This window comes from Actinia tenebrosa, unplaced genomic scaffold (genome assembly GCF_029948245.1).
Source record: "Actinia tenebrosa isolate PJP-AT-01 unplaced genomic scaffold, QUT_ActTen_1.0 PGA_scaffold5__44_contigs__length_20552954, whole genome shotgun sequence".
In the NCBI taxonomy this organism is placed as follows: domain Eukaryota; kingdom Metazoa; phylum Cnidaria; class Anthozoa; order Actiniaria; family Actiniidae; genus Actinia; species Actinia tenebrosa.
Genome location: NW_028292582.1, coordinates 18,799,212 through 18,823,828, shown reverse-complemented (window position 1 = coordinate 18,823,828; position 24,617 = coordinate 18,799,212). Strand labels below are relative to the sequence as shown.

The 24,617-nt window shown below is 33.8% G+C and overlaps 2 long non-coding RNA genes across 4 annotated transcripts; one reads left to right on the top strand and one right to left on the bottom strand.

The window, feature by feature from the left end:
* Positions 1-5,782: 5,782 nt before the first annotated feature.
* On the bottom strand, positions 5,783-22,454 carry LOC148906802 (uncharacterized). 3 transcript variants are annotated; one of them, XR_016121290.1, is made up of 5 exons: positions 22,354-22,454; positions 22,102-22,247; positions 13,683-13,786; positions 12,791-13,588; positions 5,783-5,831 (listed from the first exon to the last, which is right to left on the bottom strand). It is a non-coding gene; the product is annotated as an uncharacterized LOC148906802 (long non-coding RNA). The 3 variants fall into 3 exon arrangements; XR_016121291.1 differs by lacking the exon at positions 5,783-5,831 and having other exon boundaries at positions 12,266-12,927; positions 13,450-13,588; XR_016121289.1 differs by lacking the exon at positions 5,783-5,831 and having other exon boundaries at positions 12,266-13,588.
* Positions 19,086-21,566, top strand: LOC148906803 (uncharacterized). Its single transcript, XR_016121287.1, has 3 exons — positions 19,086-19,509; positions 19,966-20,055; positions 20,172-21,566. It is a non-coding gene; the product is annotated as an uncharacterized LOC148906803 (long non-coding RNA).
* Positions 22,455-24,617: the final 2,163 nt, after the last annotated feature.

Below are 24,617 nucleotides of genomic sequence, written 5' to 3'. Positions count from 1 at the left end.
TTAGGTGAATAGTGAGTTTAATATGGTTGCAGAATTTTTGTATGTGAAATGTTCTTTTTGGAAAACAGTTGAAATATCAATATGCAAATGAGATGACGTAAATTCAAGACTGATTTATCATACAAAAATGCTGTTGTGGAAAGTACTGCGAGTTATTTTTCCATTTGCAAATCATCCTTATAACTGAAATATATGGCTTTGTACACCTTTGGGCTATTTCACTTCAGAACACTTGTAACACATTTTGGAACTTATTTTGATATATATTGCTATTTCAAATCTTTATATCTTTGAAAAGAGAAGACCCCATACCAAAATACTGCAAGCATACTATACACTGTTCACATATATGATTTTGAAAATATAATTTTATCCTTGATATACACCTTAAGGCCAATCTCAAGAAAGTGGCATAAGTGTTCATAATATCTTGACAACCTATATATACCAATGTATTTATGTGCTTGTAACTACTAGTAATTTCTATTCATCATAGCTTCAACAGGAAATGAATAAGGTAGGAAAACCAGAGGAAGACTAAAATTTCACCTTGATTTTCCCAAGAACCTTCCCAATTAACAGAGATTATGTGACTTTCCAGAATGCGGATTTGGTCACCATAAATCTGTGAAACAAAACCAAACTTGTCTTGTCTAATTGCAGATATTTTGCTGCTATTATATTAGTGGATATTAGTGGAGCAGAAAATTGGGAACAAAAGCTAATAATTTATCTCTACCTTCTTAGCTAGTTTAAAAATATTAATAGCTGATAACTAAAATAATAGTTTTAAACGTACATACATGACTAGTAATTATTTCACAGATATATGGTGTGCACTCTAGTCCAGATAATAATAAAAATGGGAGGTTCTCATAAATGTCTCAATGCGCTTTACCTTTATGACCAGTGGAGGACTTTATGAGCTGCATATTAAGGTGCAATTAGCAGCCGTGCAGCTTAAAATCATGAGTGAGTTGTTAGCAGATTAGTATTATGCCTCCAAATAAGCCTGAAGCGAGATGAGGTTTTACCCCCGTTTCTAGACCATAATCCTTTTCACACTGCTTTTGTTCTTTAATTATGACTATTGTAAGTGTGCTCTCTCTAAGGAATCAAAAATTTTAACATGAAAGAATTTTAAAAACTATTATGGTATAGGGTCGGGGGTAAAACGTCATCTTGCTTCAGGCTTATTGGGATAGGCTGTTGAACTGGGGAAAACCCCTATGTGCAATGGGAAAATGGACATTTTACTGCAGGTAAGGAAGGGTTGGGAGACTGGGCCTATGGTTTAAAGTCCCTATCCGAGAAGACTTGAAGGTCTAACCATTTGCAGATGTAAATACAAAGACAGCACCTTCTCCTGAGTTCTTTTGGTCCAGCTGAGGCTTAACTACGGACTGACACTCTTACGAACTGAGCTAACTGGATAATAATGAAGGTGCAATAAGACTGCCTTATTAAGTTTCCATACATGTCCTGTCCACTCTGCAGCAAGCTTAGCTGATGAAGAAACTAAATGAACTGGCACATGCAGTCCTTTGTTGAGTCCCTTGTTTTTCTAACAGGTACCCAAGTCTGACAGTAGAAAAAGACAATAACAACCAATCTATTAATGATAAAATTGAAGAAGTTAGCATTCATGTTCCTCAATATTTTGAATCTTCAGAGTGGAATATGCTCCGCAGCCTTCAATGAGCTCCTATTCTACCCCACATGTACCACACTTAAATCAAACAAGCCTTCAAGCTGGCTATGAAAATTCCAACATGCAAAGTACTCGGAAATCTCAAAACTCCCATGCTAAATAAAAATTTATACAAGTGTTGCACACAAAGTAAGTAAACTCATTCCCAATCTCAGGTACAAGTAACTGTTCAAAGAAATGGGTACATAAAATTCGGTTTATAATACCAATAAATATTTCAGTCCACACTAAATGACCGACAATGATCAAATGAGGATCAGCTCAATTTGATTCATTACAACCGCAGTACAAATATATATTTCATGTATGTTCTCATACACAACGATGAAGTGCTTGCTCATTTATAGCCCTTTTAAATTCCAAAGCATTCTATGCAAAGCAAAACTCATTTATTTCTGTTTTATTTGCATTCAATAACCTCACTTGATCCACTCTCAGAGAGTAGCTGCCATGATAGAACAAGGTGGGAGCAAATCATGTAGCTTCATGTAGAGTCATTTGATTTGACCTTGTGATGTGAGGATCCACAAGTTTTCCACAGTCTTCACTGTCATATTATCTCCAGAGGCCTAGTGAACATACATGTCAACAACCATGTTGCACGTGCAAGAGAAGTTATAGTTCTATACAGTCAGTATCATGATAAGTGTGGAGACTCTGCAACAGGTAAGACATTCGATTAGAGCCAAACTTTAAGGTAGTTCTGAGCCCGAATATCAATATGTGTTCCATTAACATTTGTCAAATTTCGTTAGTTCATTCATATATAATGTATAACTTGAATCGTAGTCCCCATTGATCCATATGAGTCAACAACGAAAATCTCGCATTCTAACCGAAAGAAAACTCGGGCTAAACCCAAACATTACAAATAAAAACAAGTGTTGTTAAGAGGTTACTTTTATTCCACACTATTGGTATTTACATTCGACTTACCTCTGTTTTATTAATTGTACTTAGTGCTACATATTAATTCCATATCAAGGTCCAGACTTAGAAGTTTTCAGTCCAAAACGGTAAACTATAGCTTTCCCAATCTACTTCGCAAGGCCTGCAACTTTTACTTTTCTCTGCGAGCTGCCCATTGTACTTCTCTTTAATAGCCCTTAGATGGTCTACATGCACATCATGTTGCACAATCCAGTTTTTGTTATGAATTCCGCCGTATTTCATCGAACATCCCGAAAGATAGAGGTCGTAGTAGGGGTCGTAAAATTACCAAAAATAAAATTCAAGTCGTTCTCTAAATCTATTAGATATAGATAGATAGATTGTAGATAGATTGTACTTCCTTCAACAGTAGTTTCAATAGAACTGGACTTCACTTTGTAAAACGATGATTTTTCAGGATTTTTGTGGAGGAAGAGATACATCAAAGTACTATCATGTATTGAGCCTTGTATCGTCCGCCGCCATTTTGTACTTTGTGATTTCCATTTTCATTCGGCCGTGGCGGTTGTGATTGGTTCGTTAAGATGACGTCATACCCTTTCTAAAAAACGTTTCTATTGGTCCATTCTCTCACGACTGAGGGCCGCCATATTGATAAATTGGAGTTGACCGAGAGGCATTGGGACGAGGTTAATTTTCAACCTTCCCCACTCCCTATAATAATTTGATTTTTTCATATATTGTCTCCTTTTGTAAACACGGTACCCAAGAGCAAGCAGCCTGTAAAACAGAGGGTGCCCAAAAAGCCAAAATTATTCTTCCTGTTGCCACAGAGAACCCAAAACCGAAAACATTAATCAGGTAATGCAGGAAGCCAAAAACCCAAAATATTTTCCAGCTAACACAGGAAGCCCAAAACTCAAAAATATTTTCTAATAACACAGGGAGCCCAAAATATTTTTCTAAATAACACAGGAAACCCAAAACTATTTTCTAAATAACACAGGGGAGCACAAAATATTTTCCAGCTAACACAGGAAGCCCAAAACCCAAAATATTTTCTAAATAACACAGGAAACCCAAAAATATATTCTAAATAACACAGGGAGCCCAAAACACAAAACATTTTCCAGCTAACACAGGAAGCCCAAAACCTAAATATATTTTCTAAATAACACAGGAAGCCCAAAACTCAAAATATTTTCCAGCTAACACAGGAAGACGAAAACCAAAAATATTTTAAAATAACACAGGAAGCACAAAGCCCAAAAATATTTTCTAAATAACACAGGAAACCCAAAATAATTTCTAAATAACACAGGGAACCCAAAAATATTTTCTAAATAACACAGTGAGCCCAAAACAAAATATTTTCCAGCTAACACAGGAAGCCCAAAACCCAAAAATATTTTCTAAATAACACAGGAAGCCCAAACCCAAAATATTTTCCAGCTAACACAGGAAGCCCAAAAATATTTCAAAATAACACAGGAAACCCAAAATCCAAAAATATTTTCTAAATAACACAGGAAGCCCAAAACCCAAAATATTTTCTAAATAACACAGGAAGCCCAAAAATATTTCAAAATAACACAGGAAACCCAAAATCCAAAAATATTTTCTAAATAACACAGGAAGCCCAAAACCCAAAATATTTTCCAGCTAACACAGGAAGCCCAAAACCCAAAAATATTTTCTAAACAACACAGGAAGCCCAGAACCCATTGGGTATTGGGTTTCCTGTGTTATTTAGAAAATATTTTGGGTTTTGGGCTTCCTGTGTTAGCTGGAAAATATTTTGTGCTCCCCTGTGTTATTTAGAAAATAGTTTTGGGTTTCCTGTGTTATTTAGAAAAATATTTTGGGCTCCCTGTGTTATTAGAAAATATTTTGGGTTTTTGGCTTCCTGCATTACCTGATTAATGTTTTCGGTTTTGGGTTCTCTGTGGCAACAGGAAGAATAATTTTGGCTTTTTGGGCACCCTCTGTTTTACAGGCTGCTTGCTCTTGGGTACCGTGTTTACAAAAGGAGACAATATATGAAAAAATCAAATTATTATAGGGAGTGGGGAAGGTTGAAAATTAACCTCGTCCCAATGCCTCTCGGTCAACTCCAATTTATCAATATGGCGGCCCTCAGTCGTGAGAGAATGGACCAATAGAAACGTTTTTTAGAAAGGGTATGACGTCATCTTAACGAACCAATCACAACCGCCACGGCCGAATGAAAATGGAAATCACAAAGTACAAAATGGCGGCGGACGATACAAGGCTCAATACATGATAGTACTTTGATGTATCTCTTCCTCCACAAAAATCCTGAAAAATCATCGTTTTACAAAGTGAAGTCCAGTTCTATTGAAACTACTGTTGAAGGAAGTACAATCTATCTACAATCTATCTATCTATATCTAATAGATTTAGAGAACGACTTGAATTTTATTTTTGGTAATTTTACGACCCCTACTACGACCTCTATCTTTCGGGATGTTCGATGAAATACGGCGGAATTCATAACAAAAACTGGATTGTGCAACATGATGTGCATGTAGACCATCTAAGGGCTATTAAAGAGAAGTACAATGGGCAGCTCGCAGAGAAAAGTAAAAGTTGCAGGCCTTGCGAAGTAGATTGGGAAAGCTATAGTTTACCGTTTTGGACTGAAAACTTCTAAGTCTGGACCTTGATATGGAATTAATATGTAGCACTAAGTACAATTAATAAAACAGAGGTAAGTCGAATGTAAATACCAATAGTGTGGAATAAAAGTAACCTCTTAACAACACTTGTTTTTATTTGTAATGTTTGGGTTTAGCCCGAGTTTTCTTTCGGTTAGAATGCGAGATTTTCGTTGTTGACTCATATGGATCAATGGGGACTACGATTCAAGTTATACATTATATATGAATGAACTAACGAAATTTGACAAATGTTAATGGAACACATATTGATATTCGGGCTCAGAACTACCTTAAAGTTTGGCTCTAATCGAATGTCTTACCTGTTGCAGAGTCTCCACACTTATCATGATACTGACTGTATAGAACTATAACTTCTCTTGCACGTGCAACATGGTTGTTGACATGTATGTTCACTAGGCCTCTGGAGATAATATGACAGTGAAGACTGTGGAAAACTTGTGGATCCTCACATCACAAGGTCAAATCAAATGACTCTACATGAAGCTACATGATTTGCTCCCACCTTGTTCTATCATGGCAGCTACTCTCTGAGAGTGGATCAAGTGAGGTTATTGAATGCAAATAAAACAGAAATAAATGAGTTTTGCTTTGCATAGAATGCTTTGGAATTTAAAAGGGCTATAAATGAGCAAGCACTTCATCGTTGTGTATGAGAACATACATGAAATATATATTTGTACTGCGGTTGTAATGAATCAAATTGAGCTGATCCTCATTTGATCATTGTCGGTCATTTAGTGTGGACTGAAATATTTATTGGTATTATAAACCGAATTTTATGTACCCATTTCTTTGAACAGTTACTTGTACCTGAGATTGGGAATGAGTTTACTTACTTTGTGTGCAACACTTGTATAAATTTTTATTTAGCATGGGAGTTTTGAGATTTCCGAGTACTTTGCATGTTGGAATTTTCATAGCCAGCTTGAAGGCTTGTTTGATTTAAGTGTGGTACATGTGGGGTAGAATAGGAGCTCATTGAAGGCTGCGGAGCATATTCCACTCTGAAGATTCAAAATATTGAGGAACATGAATGCTAACTTCTTCAATTTTATCATTAATAGATTGGTTGTTATTGTCTTTTTCTACTGTCAGACTTGGGTACCTGTTAGAAAAACAAGGGACTCAACAAAGGACTGCATGTGCCAGTTCATTTAGTTTCTTCATCAGCTAAGCTTGCTGCAGAGTGGACAGGACATGTATGGAAACTTAATAAGGCAGTCTTATTGCACCTTCATTATTATCCAGTTAGCTCAGTTCGTAAGAGTGTCAGTCCGTAGTTAAGCCTCAGCTGGACCAAAAGAACTCAGGAGAAGGTGCTGTCTTTGTATTTACATCTGCAAATGGTTAGACCTTCAAGTCTTCTCGGATAGGGACTTTAAACCATAGGCCCAGTCTCCCAACCCTTCCTTACCTGCAGTAAAATGTCCATTTTCCCATTGCACATAGGGGTTTTCCCCAGTTCAACAGCCTATCCCAATAAGCCTGAAGCAAGATGACGTTTTACCCCCGACCCTATACCATAATAGTTTTTAAAATTCTTTCATGTTAAAATTTTTGATTCCTTAGAGAGAGCACACTTACAATAGTCATAATTAAAGAACAAAAGCAGTGTGAAAAGGATTATGGTCTAGAAACGGGGGTAAAACCTCATCTCGCTTCAGGCTTATTTGGAGGCATAATACTAATCTGCTAACAACTCACTCATGATTTTAAGCTGCACGGCTGCTAATTGCACCTTAATATGCAGCTCATAAAGTCCTCCACTGGTCATAAAGGTAAAGCGCATTGAGACATTTATGAGAACCTCCCATTTTTATTATTATCTGGACTAGAGTGCACACCATATATCTGTGAAATAATTACTAGTCATGTATGTACGTTTAAAACTATTATTTTAGTTATCAGCTATTAATATTTTTAAACTAGCTAAGAAGGTAGAGATAAATTATTAGCTTTTGTTCCCAATTTTCTGCTCCACTAATATCCACTAATATAATAGCAGCAAAATATCTGCAATTAGACAAGACAAGTTTGGTTTTGTTTCACAGATTTATGGTGACCAAATCCGCATTCTGGAAAGTCACATAATCTCTGTTAATTGGGAAGGTTCTTGGGAAAATCAAGGTGAAATTTTAGTCTTCCTCTGGTTTTCCTACCTTATTCATTTCCTGTTGAAGCTATGATGAATAGAAATTACTAGTAGTTACAAGCACATAAATACATTGGTATATATAGGTTGTCAAGATATTATGAACACTTATGCCACTTTCTTGAGATTGGCCTTAAGGTGTATATCAAGGATAAAATTATATTTTCAAAATCATATATGTGAACAGTGTATAGTATGCTTGCAGTATTTTGGTATGGGGTCTTCTCTTTTCAAAGATATAAAGATTTGAAATAGCAATATATATCAAAATAAGTTCCAAAATGTGTTACAAGTGTTCTGAAGTGAAATAGCCCAAAGGTGTACAAAGCCATATATTTCAGTTATAAGGATGATTTGCAAATGGAAAAATAACTCGCAGTACTTTCCACAACAGCATTTTTGTATGATAAATCAGTCTTGAATTTACGTCATCTCATTTGCATATTGATATTTCAACTGTTTTCCAAAAAGAACATTTCACATACAAAAATTCTGCAACCATATTAACTACACTATTCACATAATTGATTTTGGAAAAAAAAAATCTTGATATACACTTTAATAATGGGGATACTGTCGTCACATAGCCATTATTTATGGGCAGGGGGGAGGGCTGTAAAATTGCTTTGACCTGACCTTGACATTTATGAATAACATATGGTTTTGATAAAAGGATGGTATCTAGAAGAGAATTATTAGTTATGTTTAGAATTGCCACTAGCTAATCAGGGGACTCAGAAAAAATCCAGAGTCAATTGAACAGGAATCAAACCTGTGACCTTCTGGATATACTGTCCAGGTGAGTCTGTAATCAAGACAAACCAGTGGGATGTCAGTCCATTTTAGAATGGCACGAAGGTGTGATGGCATGATGGAGGTCAATAATGAGCAGGGTTTTATTAATGATATTGTCAACAAAGATCACAAAGTCTTCATTACCAGAAAAGCAGAACAGGGAAAAGCTTTTTCAAAAAAATATACCAAGAGTACCAAAGTCTTTAAAGAAAATGTCAGATAATTTGCCCCACCTGAATGGCCCAAAAGAGCTACTCAAATTATCTGAAATGGACTGAAATCCTGCTGGTTTCTCTCCTTGCCTTCCCCCCAGAGGTTGGTTGTAGCAAATGACTGCGTAATTAACCCTGTGGCTTGCTTTTTGAATTTTTTAAATGTTAATTAATTTAAAAATTTTAATCATGTCTCATCGCAGTGCATACAGAAAAAGTTGAAAAGAAGCTTAAAGGAAAGGCAATTTATTCAAAAATCAGCCATCCATTTTAGATCAGTTTAGTAATTTGCATAATATTGAGCTCCAAGTGAGGGTCTATGTGAATTTTGGCGGCCGGAGTTGCACACCTTTCCATTTATTATATAGTCAAAAACACTATTTCTGACTCAAATCTTAGCACCAAAGTGTTCCTTGACTATCGGTGTTTATCAACAAAAAAGCAGTTAAGCAGTTCCATGAATATTGTGCATAATGTGCTTGAGAATTGTTTTACTAAAAAGCAAGATTAACTTACCTTGCAGTAAAACTCTGAATAAATGTGTTTTGAACAAAAAATGTACAAAATCTTTGTGAATATACGGTGTTTTCTCATTTTTATGTTTGTGTAATGACTTGTCTGCAACACTAATCTTCGCAACAAATTTTGCTAGGTTTTGCAAAGTTTTTCAAAAAAAAAATGATTTGACTAAAATCTTGGTCTTTGCAAGCAAAAAGAGCATCATGACTATCATGTATGAGAAACTATAAATAAAACAGGAATGGTGTTATCTTTATTTGACTTATCAAGGCCATGTGTTGTACTATTTTGAGGTCATGTAGCAGGAAAATGAGAATGCTCACACCCACTTTTTGTTGCATATTTGAAACGATCAAGGTACAATAAACGACTATGCAATCTTCGGGGAAAATGACATTTCTCCTTAATTCTATTTCAAGGGAATCACCTTAGATTTACGGTCATGAATGCAACCCCATGCATGCATGAGGCCCCCAGTGTGACATCGAGACTAAGGATGGCAGAACTCGATATTTAAGAACTTCTTAAATCTTTCGTTTGCCTTTAATATTAGGAAACTAGAAAAACCTGGCAAAGGTAATAGAAACTTGGATTAAAGGGATTTCTTCCCATAGTTTATTATTAATAATTTGAATAATTTATTATGCATAATTTGAAACAACCCATTTTGAATTTCAGCAGATTATTGAAATTCAAAATGTGTAGTAACTTATAGAATGGTGTTGCACAATCATATTTACTTGCAAAAAATTAAGCTCTTATACATTTAATATGCAGAGATTGACTTTAGTTAGATGAGATTTGTATAATCATATGTATTACCCCAATGAGAGCAAGCCATATGTAAGATATGGGTAAATGAGGGCATCATAAATAGATGTCTTTTAATGTTTTTAGGTTGACAAAATGCCTTAACTTCCTAATAATAATACCAATATTTTTTGCTATTTTGTTAGTAACATGTTTAATATGCCGAGTCCATTTGAGGTTCTCATCAACCTTAGGGCCTAAGTATTTTATAAACTCTTTCTGTTCAATATCTTTGATTTTAACTGATACATCAGGCCTTTTTTGTGGGGATTTAATAATCAAATGGTTGGTTTTCTTTAGATTAAACAGATATTTCATAATTTTACAGTAATTCATAACATGCTCCAATTCCTCATTAACAACCTTTTCAACTTCCCTTAAGCTTGTTGTTAAGTGTCAGAAAAGAAAATATTAGTGTTAACAGCAAACATACGAAAACTAAGCTTTTCAGAAACATTAGGTAGATCATTTATGTTTAATCAGAAACAAAAGAGGTCTATGGCTAGATTCAGAATTGCCAATTTTACAAACTGTCTAACAATTATACTTAAATAACTTTTAACCAATCAAGTGCCAGCCCTCTAATTCCATAAGCATACAATTTTTGTAGCAAAATGCCATGATTTACTGTGTCAAAGGCTTTCGTAAAGTGATCACAAGTGATTTTTTAGTCGCCAACAGCTTGCTTCATCATATCAAAGGCTTTCTAATATATAGCACGTTCCGTAAAGTAAATTGTTTTTGTCAAGATGACTGATGATTTGTAAAATATTTTCTTTCAAGTATTTTATCAAATGATGATAATAAATGTAGCTATTGGTCTGTAATTGCTTGGATTAGTAACATCACCAGATTTAAATATTATAGTAGTGACCTGGGAAATCATGAATCAAGCTTGAAAATAAGAAGATTTATTGCTGTCCAGGTAATACTATTATAAATCATGTTTCTACATCATTTAGCTGTGTTGAAGGTGATAAGACAGCACTTCCTAATGCTGTAGAATTGAAAAATAAAAATACCTACTAATATTTCTTTGAAAATATTCTGATGCACAACCAAATAATCGAGTAAGAAACGGCCAAATCAAAAGCTATTCTTTCAAACCCCAGTGGGGTACTCCCTTTTTTATGCAACATAACTCTGTACCTTTTGGGGTTATTTATTATCGGTTTGCGACAAACGCAGACGGCAGACTGCCCAGACCAGGAAAAAATATCAAAAATAACTGTAGAAAAAATACTCGTACAACCTATTAAAACAACGAAACAGTGATACAAAACATAAATGTAGTAAGAATTCCAACTATAATGATGAAAACACTTACACGTTCCAAGTTAAACGACTTACGTAACTCTCGTAAATCATTTACCGTCCAAACTGTTTTGTCTTATTTGTATACATAACCATAATCATAGTGTGTTCAATCGTTTAATCATTTGATACTTTTTATCGGGACCAAAAAAAAAAATTAAGAATTTTTTGGGGTGAATTACTGAACCGCGAATGGATGAAAGTCTTGAAGAGTACTTGGTTTGGTTCCATGTGGCCAAACTTAATTAACAGTGGCTCCCCAGCGGCTGCTTCTAGTTCTGCGCTGAAAAATACAGGGAAAAAGCCATGCCAGCAAAAGCGTGGTTGTACGAATACAAAGGAAGCTTTATCGAGAAATGATGGTACATACTCGTTTTAATCTCCATGAACATTTCTTAGAATTTAATTTTTGAATTCCTAATCATTTGATTTTATGGTTGATTCCTAAGCATCTGAATGATGTTCTTTAACTCCTAATGCATCTATATCTTGTGTTCTGGAACTAATTATCAATGACAAAATTCAAGAAGTACATCGCTTAACTACAGTACTGTTTGCTATAGCTTGTAGATATCCTTTTAACACTGTAATGATCGTGAAACAACTCCAAAAGTGATGGATTTACACGGGTTCATGGCCCTATAATAACCGTTAAACTTCTTATTAAATGAGTGTTTATAGATGGTTTATACTAGGGACGTCATGGTGGTACAGACTAGGGACCTCATTGTATACGCTGGGGGCCTCATGGATGGGGGTTTCATGACCGGTTATCTCACCTTAAAGGGGGACTAGCACGAAAATCTTCCGAAATTTAATTGGGCTGAAACTTCAATTGAATAATCGATATCTTTAAGGGTTTAATAATCACTGGTTAAAGTTTTTTCTTTATATTCCAATGGGACGTATTATATTTTTACAAATTTTTATAAGTGTCTGTGACGTCACACACTCATACACTAAACATCGCTTCATACATTTCTTTGTAAATAACTTCATGTTTTACTCTAACCCAAAGGTCCGCTGAGGGACTTAATGTACATAACTTGTGGTTAGGGTCCTTTTATGATATTTTTTTCTTCAAGACTGAGTATAAAACTAGTGGATAATTTGTAAGGAGTGATGTTTAGAGTATATGACATCACAGACTCCCGTACGAATTCGTTAAGACATAATACTTCCCATTCAAATATCGAAAAAAACTTTAACCAGTGATTATTAGACCTTTAACCATGGAGTGCTGGCGGGGAATCCTGAGAGCACATCAAGAGTCAAAAGTTTGTACATTATGTTTGAGAAGTTTTGGCACGATTATCCTGTGATCTCGTAAATAGATATTCCCTGAATATGTGGTTCATAGAGAGAATGCTGTGAGGCTAATATATTTTGTTAGTAGGACCAAGTGGCTCAACACTTTCTTTCCAAACTTCTGGAATTTTCCATAATGCATTGAGATGCAGACTAGCATCAATATCTTACTCATTGGCTTGCATAAAGGCTTATTATAACTATAGGTACAACGAATACACTCAAATGCCTCCTGTGACATCACAGTCATTAACATATTGAAAGTATAAACCTTTATACTTAACAGGGGACTAGCACGAAAATCATCCAAATTTTAATTCAGCTGAAACTTTAATTAACCCTTAAGATGGCTCAGAATTAGCAGTTTTCAAAATACCTCCAAATCGAGCCGCCGATGCTTCATAGAAGAAACATTTCGTTGCTGGAATATCACACCACTGGTGAACTCTGTACCTCATTTGCATAAAACACTGACATTGTCAATCCAAACTCCAAATATGTTTTTTCTAGGGCCTGCAGAACGTTTAGGTGCAGAAAAACACTAATTTATAAAACCTCATAAAATTCCCAAAGAGTCAAAGGGTTAAATAATGAAACCTTCTCTAATGTTACATCACAGTCATTAATGTATTGGAACATAATTAAACCTCATATCTTAATTCAGACACATCACTCAAATTAAGAAATATTTTAACAATTGGACTTTTCACTTCATGTAGAATGAGTACTAAAAGTCTTGTAAGTCTGAGGGGTGAAGGGCACTTTATAATTAAGAGAATGTCAAAGAAATATTAAAACAAATAATAATCAAAAATATTAATGATCATTAAAAATATTTATACTAAACGGTGACTATATTTTTTGCAAAAAAAAAAACATTTTATGACCATCACTCCCCGTATTAAGCCTAGGGGCTCTTCTGTGACCAGTACGTATATACGTGAATACAGAAATTCCTCAATTATATTATATTTTTCTTTCTTAAATTTGTCTGATGGGTCTTTTAACTATAAAAAAATGTGATAATCTTTTTACCTGAATTCTGGCAATATTTCTTTCATGACGTATAGCATATTATGTAGATGTCCATTTTTCAAACTCATTTCTTGATCATGATTGATCTACCTTTTTTTCTTTGAAATGCCTCCTCCAGTGATTGTTGCTGGACACTGTACTGTGGGTTGCAATTATAAGGGAGAGGTTTAGATTAAATTTTGTTTTTCTCTAAATGACAGAGCGGTTGCTTAAAAGTAATAATGTTTTGTTACCTTCCAGCTGCATGCTGCAACCAAGTACTGGTCCACTATGTACTGTTGAAGTTGACAACTTTCTCACTAGAACCATATGTAACAATCATATTCATAAGACGTTTCTGCAAAAGGAGATAATAAACCATTGAAACAGTACTAAGAGAATAATATTATGTTAGGAGCAATACTACTGTATTATTATACTGATCGATGCAGGGGCTAGTCAGAAGACAATCCAGGGTTATCCCATCATCATGCATAATTTCAATTTCAATTTCTAAAAGTAATCGTATTTTGGCAATTGAAAAAGTCAATGTACTTTAAGTAGAGTGTATGTCATACCTTTTAACGTTATCTGTTTTCTAAATTCTTCAATACATTTAGAGATACTGTAGTACTTTGGAGGGTATCCGGTCATTTCGAGACACACAGATACAAGTTCGATACAGGCATATATCCGTTTCGATACACCTCATACACCGTTCATTATATATCATACATATAGGATATTACAGGTTCAAAACGATCTTATAAAGCTAAATATTTATTGCTATGTTGAGATATGAGGATACCAGACCAAACGTTACCAAGTTTTCCGTGAATTATTGACTTGCAAAACTCGTCAATCGATAACAAGAATGTTCGACTCCTCAAACTACCAGATCTTAATCAGAAAACTATGATTTTTTCCAAAATCTTCATCAGAAACTCACATCTTCTAAACTTTATGAAGAATTTTTAGATAAATATGAAAGGGGATTCAAGTTTAGAGAGAAACACGCAAACGACTAGATAGATAGATAGATAGATAGATAAACTTTATTAAAAGTGTCAAGTTATTTAGCTAAAATATAAGCTAATTGGGGACACTATAAAAGAACCAAATAAATTAATACAAAAACTAAATAAATAAATAGAAATATACAAATATTTAAGAATATATGTATTCTAAGATATATAAATATGTAAATAGTGATTAACATTAAGTACTATCTAAAATTTTCCCTACCCTACTCATATCCCAAGATCCAAGCCCAACCCCAATTCTCATGTAATTAAAATATAACTTCAGTAGAGAACAGACGATCTCTCGATAGATTTCTGGATGGATAGGATGAAAACTGAACAACCAATTGAACAACATGCTCAACCATAAGTCTCTAGGTTGACTAGCTCAAAAACTTTAGACGCGCACGAGATATTTTGACTCGACAACAAGAATGTTCGACTAGTCAAAACTACCAGATCTTAGTCAGAACTCTATGATTTTTTCCAAAATCTTTATCAGAATCACACATTAAAGTTAGAGAATATACTATTATAACCTTTATTTTTATCAAGGTGAAAGTATATGAATTCGATCCACGTCAAAAAAACTCCAGAGTAGATTCATCGAGCTTTGAGCTCCAAGCGGATCAAAATCTACCTATCACAGCACTTTATTGGCTTTTTTAACTCCTAACCAGCAAATATGCACAACCGACCAAATGCTTCAAAAGTCAATAATTCATATGCTTTTACCTTGACAATAATAATAAAGATTTTCGATGCACTATACACCAACGAAACCACACCAACATACAAAAAATTATGGAGTAAGTTATAGAATGGTGTTGCACAATCATATTTACTTGCAAAAAATTAAGCTCTTATACAGTTTAATATGCAGAGATTGACTTTAGTTAGATGAGATTTGTATAATCATATGTATTACCCCAATGAGAGCAAGCCATATGTAAGATATGGGTAAATGAGAAACAGATGTCCTTTAATGTTTTTAGAATGACAAAATGCCTTAACTTCCTAATAATATTACCAATATTTTTTGCTATTTTGTTAGTAACATGTTTAATATGCCGAGTCCATTTGAGGTTCTCATCAACCTTAGGGCCTAAGTATTTTATAAACTCTTTCTGTTCAATATCTTTGATTTTAACTGATACATCAGGCCTTTTTTGTGGGGATTTAATAATCAAATGGTTGGTTTTCTTTAGATTAAACAGATATTTCATAATTTTACAGTAATTCATAACATGCTCCAATTCCTCATTAACAACCTTTTGACTTTAGTTAGATATTTCATAATTTTACAGTAATTCATAACATGCTCCAATTCCTCATTAACAACCTTTTGACTTTAGTTAGATGAGATTTGTATAATCATATGCATTACCCCAATGAGAGCAAGCCATATGTAAGATATGGGTAAATGAGGGCATCATAAATAGATGTCCTTAATGTTTTTAGGTTGACAAGATGCCTTAACTTCCTAATGTAATAATACCAATATTTTTTGCTATTTTGTTAGTAACATGTTTAATATGCCTAGTCCATTTGAGGTTCTCATCAACCTTAGGGCCTAAGTATTTTATAAACTCTTTCTCTTCAATATCTTTGATTTTAACTGATACATCAGGCCTTTTTTGTGGGGATTTAATAATCAAATGGTTGGTTTTCTTTAGATTAAACAGATATTTCATAATTTTACAGTAATTCATAACATGCTCCAATTCCTCATTAACAACCTTTTCAACTTCCCTTAAGCTTGTTGTTAAGTGTCAGAAAAGAAAATATTAGTGTTAACAGCAAACATACGAAAACTAAGCTTTTCAGAAACATTAGGTAGATCATTTATGTTTAATCAGAAACAAAAGAGGTCTATGGCTAGATTCAGAATTGCCAATTTTACAAACTGTCTAACAATTATACTTAAATAACTTTTAACCAATCAAGTGCCAGCCCTCTAATTCCATAAGCATACAATTTTTGTAGCAAAATGCCATGATTTACTGTGTCAAAGGCTTTCGTAAAGTGATCACAAGTGATTTTTTAGTCGCCAACAGCTTGCTTCATCATATCAAAGGCTTTCTAATATATAGCACGTTCCGTAAAGTAAATTGTTTTTGTCAAGATGACTGATGATTTGTTAAAATATTTTCTTTCAAGTATTTTATCAAATGATGATAATAAATGTAGCTATTGGTCTGTAATTGCTTGGATTAGTAACATCACCAGATTTAAATATTATAGTAGTGACCTGGGAAATCATGAATCAAGCTTGAAAATAAGAAGATTTATTGCTGTCCAGGTAATGCTATTATAAATCATGTTTCTACATCATTTAGCTGTGTTGAAGGTGATAAGACAGCACTTCCTAATGCTGTAGAATTGAAAAATAAAAATACCTACTAATATTTCTTTGAAAATATTCTGATGCACAACCAAATAATCGAGTATGAAACGGCCAAATCAAAAGCTATTCTTTCAAACCCCAGTGGGGTACTCCCTTTGTTCAGGTGGTAAAACTCATTTCTCTAAAATCACTTACCGTCCAAACTGTTTTGTCTTATTTGTATACATAACCATAATCATAGTGTGTTCAATCGTTTAATCATTTGATACTTTTTATCGGGACCAAAAAAAAAAATTAAGAATTTTTTGGGGTGAATTACTGAACCGCGAATGGATGAAAGTCTTGAAGAGTACTTGGTTTGGTTCCATGTGGCCAAACTTAATTAACAGTGGCTCCCCAGCGGCTGCTTCTAGTTCTGCGCTGAAAAATACAGGGAAAAAGCCATGCCAGCAAAAGCGTGGTTGTACGAATACAAAGGAAGCTTTATCGAGAAATGATGGTACATACTCGTTTTAATCTCCATGAACATTTCTTAGAATTTAATTTTTGAATTCCTAATCATTCGATTTTATGGTTGATTCCTAAGCATCTGAATGATGTTCTTTAACTCCTAATGCATCTATATCTTGTGTTCTGGAACTAATTATCAATGACAAAATTCAAGAAGTACATCGCTTAACCACAGTACTGTTTGCTATAGCTTGTAGATATCCTTTTAGCACTGTAATGATCGTGAAACAACTCCAAAAGTGATCGATTTACACGGGTTCATGGCCCTATAATAACCGTTAAACTTCTTATTAAATGAGTGTTTATAGATGGTTTATACTAGGGACGTCATGGTGGTACAGACTAGGGACCTCATTGTATACGCTGGGGGCCTCATGGATGGGGGTTTCATGACCGGTTATCTCACCTTAAAGGGGGACTAGCACGAAAATCTTCCGAAATTTAATTGGGCTGAAACTTCAATTGAATAATCGATATCTTTAAGGGTTTAATAATCACTAGTTAAAGTTTTTTCTTTATATTCCAATGGGACGTATTATATTTTTACAAATTTTTATAAGTGTCTGTGACGTCACACACTCATACACTAAACATCGCTTCATACATTTCTTTGTAAATAACTTCATGTTTTACTCTAACCCAAAGGTCCGCTGAGGGACTTAATGTACATAACTTGTGGTTAGGGTCCTTTTATGATATTTTTTTCTTCAAGACTGAGTATAAAACTAGTGGATAATTTGTAAGGAGTGATGTTTAGAGTATATGACGTCACAGACGCCCGTACGAATTCGTTAAGACATAATACTTCCCTTTTGATTATCAGAAAAAAACTTTAACCAGTGATTATTAGACCTTTAACCATGGAATGCCTATTGGTATTTGATGTGTATCTTAACATATTTGTTAAATCTCTCTGTATTTAATCTATGTTTAAAAACCTATTTAATAAGTATTTAACAAGCACTATGTTCAGGTACAGATAAGATAGGGTATCTTGTTTATACTTGTATATATCTTAATATATATTTGAATATCAAGTATGTGTCAAGTCAATAGACTTAACTCCTACTTGTGCGATGATCCGTAATAATATAGGTATTAAGTAGTATACTTAATATGTGCTTAACAACAGTAAACCTTCCCAATGACTAAATACATATTAAGTACCATTCTTAATATGTATTTGTATTGTATCTTAGTTGAAGTACGTGTGAAGTCAATAGACCTAACTCCTACTTGTGCGATGATCCATAATAATATACGTATTAAGTAGTATACTTAATATGTGCTTAACAACAGTAAAACTCTCCAATGACTAAATACATTTTAAGTACCATACTCTCCCTTTAGCTGGCCGCTGGCAGTTTTATTCATTTATTTACTGCCTTATGCATGAAGGAAATTTGTTTCATTTTATTTTTTTAAATTTGGATTAATTTTTTAGACAACCTCATTTTCGCTATACATTTTTCTAATGCATGATGGTCTTTCATCAATTTTGCAAGATGCACTTTATTGGCTTTCCTTATTAGCATATGACGGAGATTTGTTTTGGAAATTATCGGATCCTTTCCAGGCCCCCCTTTTGAAATTTCCTAGGTCAGCCCCTGAATAACACCTATTTGTTGCGTTTTTCACCAGCGTTTTAAACCTACATTAGGAACACCGACGCAGCTTTAACTAGTTTTTAGCTAGTTATTTCTTCAAAATAAAGTTTGGATGTTTTTACCGATAACGAAATTAAAATACTATTTTTATCAAGTGATTTACATATAGGTACCTACGGCAGATATATAAAAATTATTTTAAAATGCATGATATCGCAGTGAAACCTCGCTCTCAGATTTAATAATACGGTAATTTAAAGTTGTCTGGGCTTCCTGTGAGCAAAAGCAATAACGACCAAAGAAAACTCTGTATTTCAACACGTGACAAGATTTGGATAGGTTGGCGGTCATTTTCACTAAACCGTTGAAGTAGAAATACAAACGGCGAAGGTTTCCTTGGTTTATCCCTTTCTGTTGTGTTAGAATGGCTTTTTATGGTTGGTTAGTGATGCGTGGAAGATGTTGGATGCCTTAACCAAGATAATGTCGTTTTGGAATAAGTAAAGGCCGCGAAAGAGCCAAATACTCGCTTCGTATTGCAAGTTGTTGTTCATCGATCTACAGTCGAAGCTCATAAAGGCGCAAAGATCATTTGGTAAGTTGTATTTGCTGACTTATTCAGTACGATAAACCTAATAATATGTTGTTGAAATGCCGAGTTAGTTTTAATGTGGGGGATAAGTTTAATAATATGCCGAAGTTTATTCTTGCCTCGATGTTTTACATGAGTTTACACTAGCCCAACAGGCAAATGTTTATTGTAAACAATATGGTCAAATGTCTTTAAAAAACTACAAAATACGCTTTACCAAATAATGTACTTCAACAGTACTTCTAGAAAATGTAGGTATTTAATTTAATTCGACTGTTTTCTATCCAGTATAAGCTAGCTATTGACCTGGGATGAATTGGTTGTGCATTTGACAAAGAGGGCTATATAAGCTGCCTGCCAACACTTGAATACTCTAGAAGTTAATTTCTAATTTCTGCCAATAATTAATTTCTTTAATTAATCTATTTTATTACTGTTATGATATTGATATTTTTACAGAGCCATCCCATCTACATATGAAACAGCAAAGAAAATAAGAAAGAGAGAACAAGGCAACAAGAATACAAAGAGAATCAGAGAATGCTAAGGGTAGGTTAAGTGTTGAACTAAAAAGTTAATTATGAATAAACAGTGTTGTTATCCTCAAAATGTGCTTTGTTACCTTTTCAGATTTTTAATGATTTTCGATATCTTTTTTTCAACAGAATTCAAGGATAATAAAAAGGTCAAATCTGTCAAAAAAACATTAAGACAAGTAAGGAAATGAAGAAAGCCTTGTCACACAGCCACTCTTCAACAATAAAAACAGTTCTGTTTTTTTTAACAAAAGCCTTAAAGTAATTTATATCAGGGAACTTTGTAACTTCATAACTTGTCAATGACTAGTCAATGACTTCGTGATTAAGTATAGACTATATGCACAAATTAAGTTTGAACAATAAATATATATTAAGTAATTACATCAAGTATTTTTTCAGTCCTTGTCAAATATACATTAAATACAGTCTGTGGGTCAAAACAAAGTACATGTTAAATACATATTAAACATAAATTAAGTGTCATGTTGTGGTACTGATTAAGTATGATTTGACCAGGGGTTAAGTAGGGTTTAAATGCCAATTAAATGCTACTAAAGTAGCAGTTAAATATCTCCACAAATACAGGTTAAATAGATACTGTCAAGTACATATTAAGTATGGAATATGTACATATTAAGTTTGAACAATAAATATATATTAAGTATATATCAAGTATGTTTTCACTCCTTGTCAAATATACATTAAGTACAGTCTATGGGTCAAAACAAAGTACATGTTAAATACATATTAAACATAAATTAAGTGTCATGTTGTGGTACTGATTAAGTATGATTTGACCAGGGGTTAAGTAGGGTTTAAATGCCAATTAAATGCTACTAAAGTAGCAGTTAACCAGTTCAAAACAAATACAGGTTAAACAAAGGTTAAGTGCAGATCAAATACCATTATTAAATACATATTAAAGCTACAAAAAGTAGCATTAAAGTATACGAGTTAATTAGAGATTAAAAGCGATTAAGTATAAAAAAATTTCCCAAGGGTATGTTTGAGAAATTTTGGCACGATTATCCTGTGATCTCGTAAATAGATATTCCCCGAATATGTGGTTCATGGAGAGAATGCTGTGAGGCTAATATATTTTGTTAGTAGGACCAAGTGGCTCAACACTTTCTTTCCAAACTTCTGGAATTTTCCATAATGCATTGAGATGCAGACTAGCATCAATATCTTACTCATTGGCTTGCATAAAGGTTTATTATAACTAGGTACAACGAATATACTCAAATGCCTCCTGTGACATCACAGTCATTAACATATTGAAAGTATAAACCTTTATACTTAACAGGGGACTAGCACGAAAATCATCCAAATTTTAATTCAGCTGAAACTTTACTTAACCCTTAAGATGGCTCAGAATTAGCAGTTTTCAAAATACCTCCAAATCGAGCCGCCGATGCTTCATAGAAGAAACATTTCGTTGCTGGAATATCACACCACTGGTGAACTCTGTACCTCATTTGCATAAAACACTGACATTGTCAATCCAAACTCCAAATATGTTTTTTCTAGGACCTGCAGAACGTTTAGGTGCAGAAAAACACTAATTTATAAAACCTCATAAAATTCCCAAAGAGTCAAAGGGTTAAATAATGAAACCTTCTCTAATGTCACATCACAGTCATTAATGTATTGGAACATAATTAAACCTTCATATCTTAATTCAGACACATCACTCAAATTAAGAAATATTTTAACAATTGGACTTTTCACTTCATGTAGAATGAGTACTAAAAGTCTTGTAAGTCTGAGGGGTGAAGGGCACTTTATAATTAAGAGAATGTCAAAGAAATATTAAAACAAATAATAATCAAAAATATTAATGATCACTAAACATATTTATACTAAACGGTCACTATATTTTCTTGCAAAAACAAAACATTTTATGACCATCACTCCCCGTATTAAGCCTAGGGGCTCTTCTGTGACCAGTACGTATATACGTGAATACAGAAATTCCTCAATTATATTATATTTTTCTTTCTTAAATTTGTCTGATGGGTCTTTTAACTATAAAAAAATGTGATAATCTTTTTACCTGAATTCTGGCAATATTTCTTTCATGACGTATAGCATATTATGTAGATGTCCATTTTTCAAACTCATTTCTTGATCATGATTGATAGCTCCTCTACCTTTTTTTCTTTGAAATGCCTCCTCCAGTGATTGTCGCTGGACACTGTACTGTGGGTTGCAATTATAAGGGAGAGGTTTAGATTAAATTTTGTTTTTGTTTTTGTTTTTCTCTAAATAACAGAGCGGTTGCTTAAAAGTAATAATGTTTTGTTACCTTCCAGCTGCATGCTGCAACCAAGTACTGGTCCACTATGTACTGTTGAAGTTGACAACTTTCTCACTAGAACCATATGTAACAATCATATTCATAAGACTTTTCTGCAAAAGGAGATAATAAACCATTGAAACAGTACTAAGAGAATAATATTATGTTAGGAGCAATACTACTGTATTATTATACTGATCGATGCAGGGGCTAGTCAGAAGACAATCCAGGGTTATCCCATCATCATGCATAATTTCAATTTCAATTTCTAAAAGTAATTGTATTTTGGCAATTGAAAAAGTCAATGTACTTTAAGTAGAGTGTATGTCATACCTTTTAACGTTATCTGTTTTTTAAATTCTTCAATACATTTAGAGATACTGTAGTACTTTGGAGGGTATCTGGTCATTTCGAGACACAGATACAAGTTCGATACAGGCATATATCCGTTTCGATACACCTCATACACCGTTCATTATATATCATATATATAGGATATTACAGGTTCAAAACGATCTTATAAAGATAAGTATTTATTGCTATGTTGAGATACGAAGATACCAGACCAAACGTTACCAAGTTTTCCGTGAATTATTGACTTGCAAAACTCATCAATCGACAACAAGAATGTTTGACTCCTCAAACTACCAGATCTTAATCAGAAAACTATGATTTTTTCCAAAATCTTTATCAGAACTCACATCTTCTAAACTTTATGAAGAATTTTTAGATAAATATGAAAGGGGATTCAAGTTTAGAGAGAAACACGCAAACGACTCAAAAACTTTAGACGCGCACGAGATATTTTGACTCGACAACAAGAATGTTCGACTAGTCAAAACTACCAGATCTTAGTCAGAACTCTATGATTTTTTCCAAAATCTTTATCAGAATCACACATTAAAGTTAGAGAATATACTATTATAACCTTTATTTTTATCAAGGTGAAAGTATATGAATTCGATCCACGTCAAAAAAACTCCAGAGTAGATTCGTCGAGCTTTGAGCTCCAAGCGGATCAAAATCTACCTATCACAGCACTTTATTGGTTTTTTTAACTCCTAACCAGCAAATATGCATAACCGACCAAATGCTTCAAAAGTCAATAATTCATATGCTTTTACCTTAACAATAATAATAAAGATTTTCGATGCACTATACACCAACGAAACCACACCAACATACAAAAAATTATGGAGTTCTGACTAAGATCTGGTAGTTTTGACTAGTAGAACATTCTTGTTGTTGAGTCAAAATATCTCGTCCGCGTCTAAAGTTTTTGAGCTAGTCGTTTGCGTGTTTCTCTCTAAACTTGAATCCCCTTTCATATTTATCTAAAAATTCTTCATAAAGTTTAGAAGATGTGAGTTTCTGATGAAGATTTTGGAAAAAATCATAGTTTTCTGATTAAGATCTGGTAGTTTGAGGAGTCGAACATTCTTGTTGTCGATTGACAAGTTTTGCAAGTCAATAATTCACGGAAAACTGGGTAACGTTTGGTCTGGTATCCTCGTATCTCAACATAGCAATAAATACTTATCTTTATAAGATCGTTTTGAACCTGTAAAGTCCTATGTATATGATATATATTGAACGGTGTATGAGGTGTATCGAAACGGATATATGCCTGTCTCGAACTTGTATCTTAGTGTCTCGAAACGACCTGTCTCAAAACGACTGTGTCTCGAAATGACTGGCATTCCTTTGGAGTACTTTCAGGTTCAGTACATATCCTACAACTGGCTACTTTCATTTGCCAAATTAGTCAAACATGCCTTCATCAAACACTAAAGCAACATCACTAGAAAAAGATGCCCATAATCCGGTTGAAACCTAAGAAAACAATAATAAGCATGAAAAGGCACTTGGGATAGCCCTGCCTCCTTCCTCTGAGGGCTGATCTTAGTGTAAAGTGCACTGCCTAACACCTGATACAATATACTTTCAGTATTAATTCTACACAGTGAATACTTGAATGGTGAAATATTACTTCATTTCATTCAATTCAATTCAATTATTCACACACTTATCTAGACTTGAATAACAAAGCATAATTGTTTACATTATGTTTGTATACTAGATTTTATAGAAAGACATATAAATAAATATCAATAATATATTAAACAGTTACCACAGTGAGTGTGCAGGGATATGGTTTAAGTAGTATAAACTTTCGAGTAAACCATCACTACATACAGGAAATATAAACTATATCAGGGCACGATTTTGGTGCAAAACTAGCACAAGAATTTTTAATAGCTGCTATAAGTATG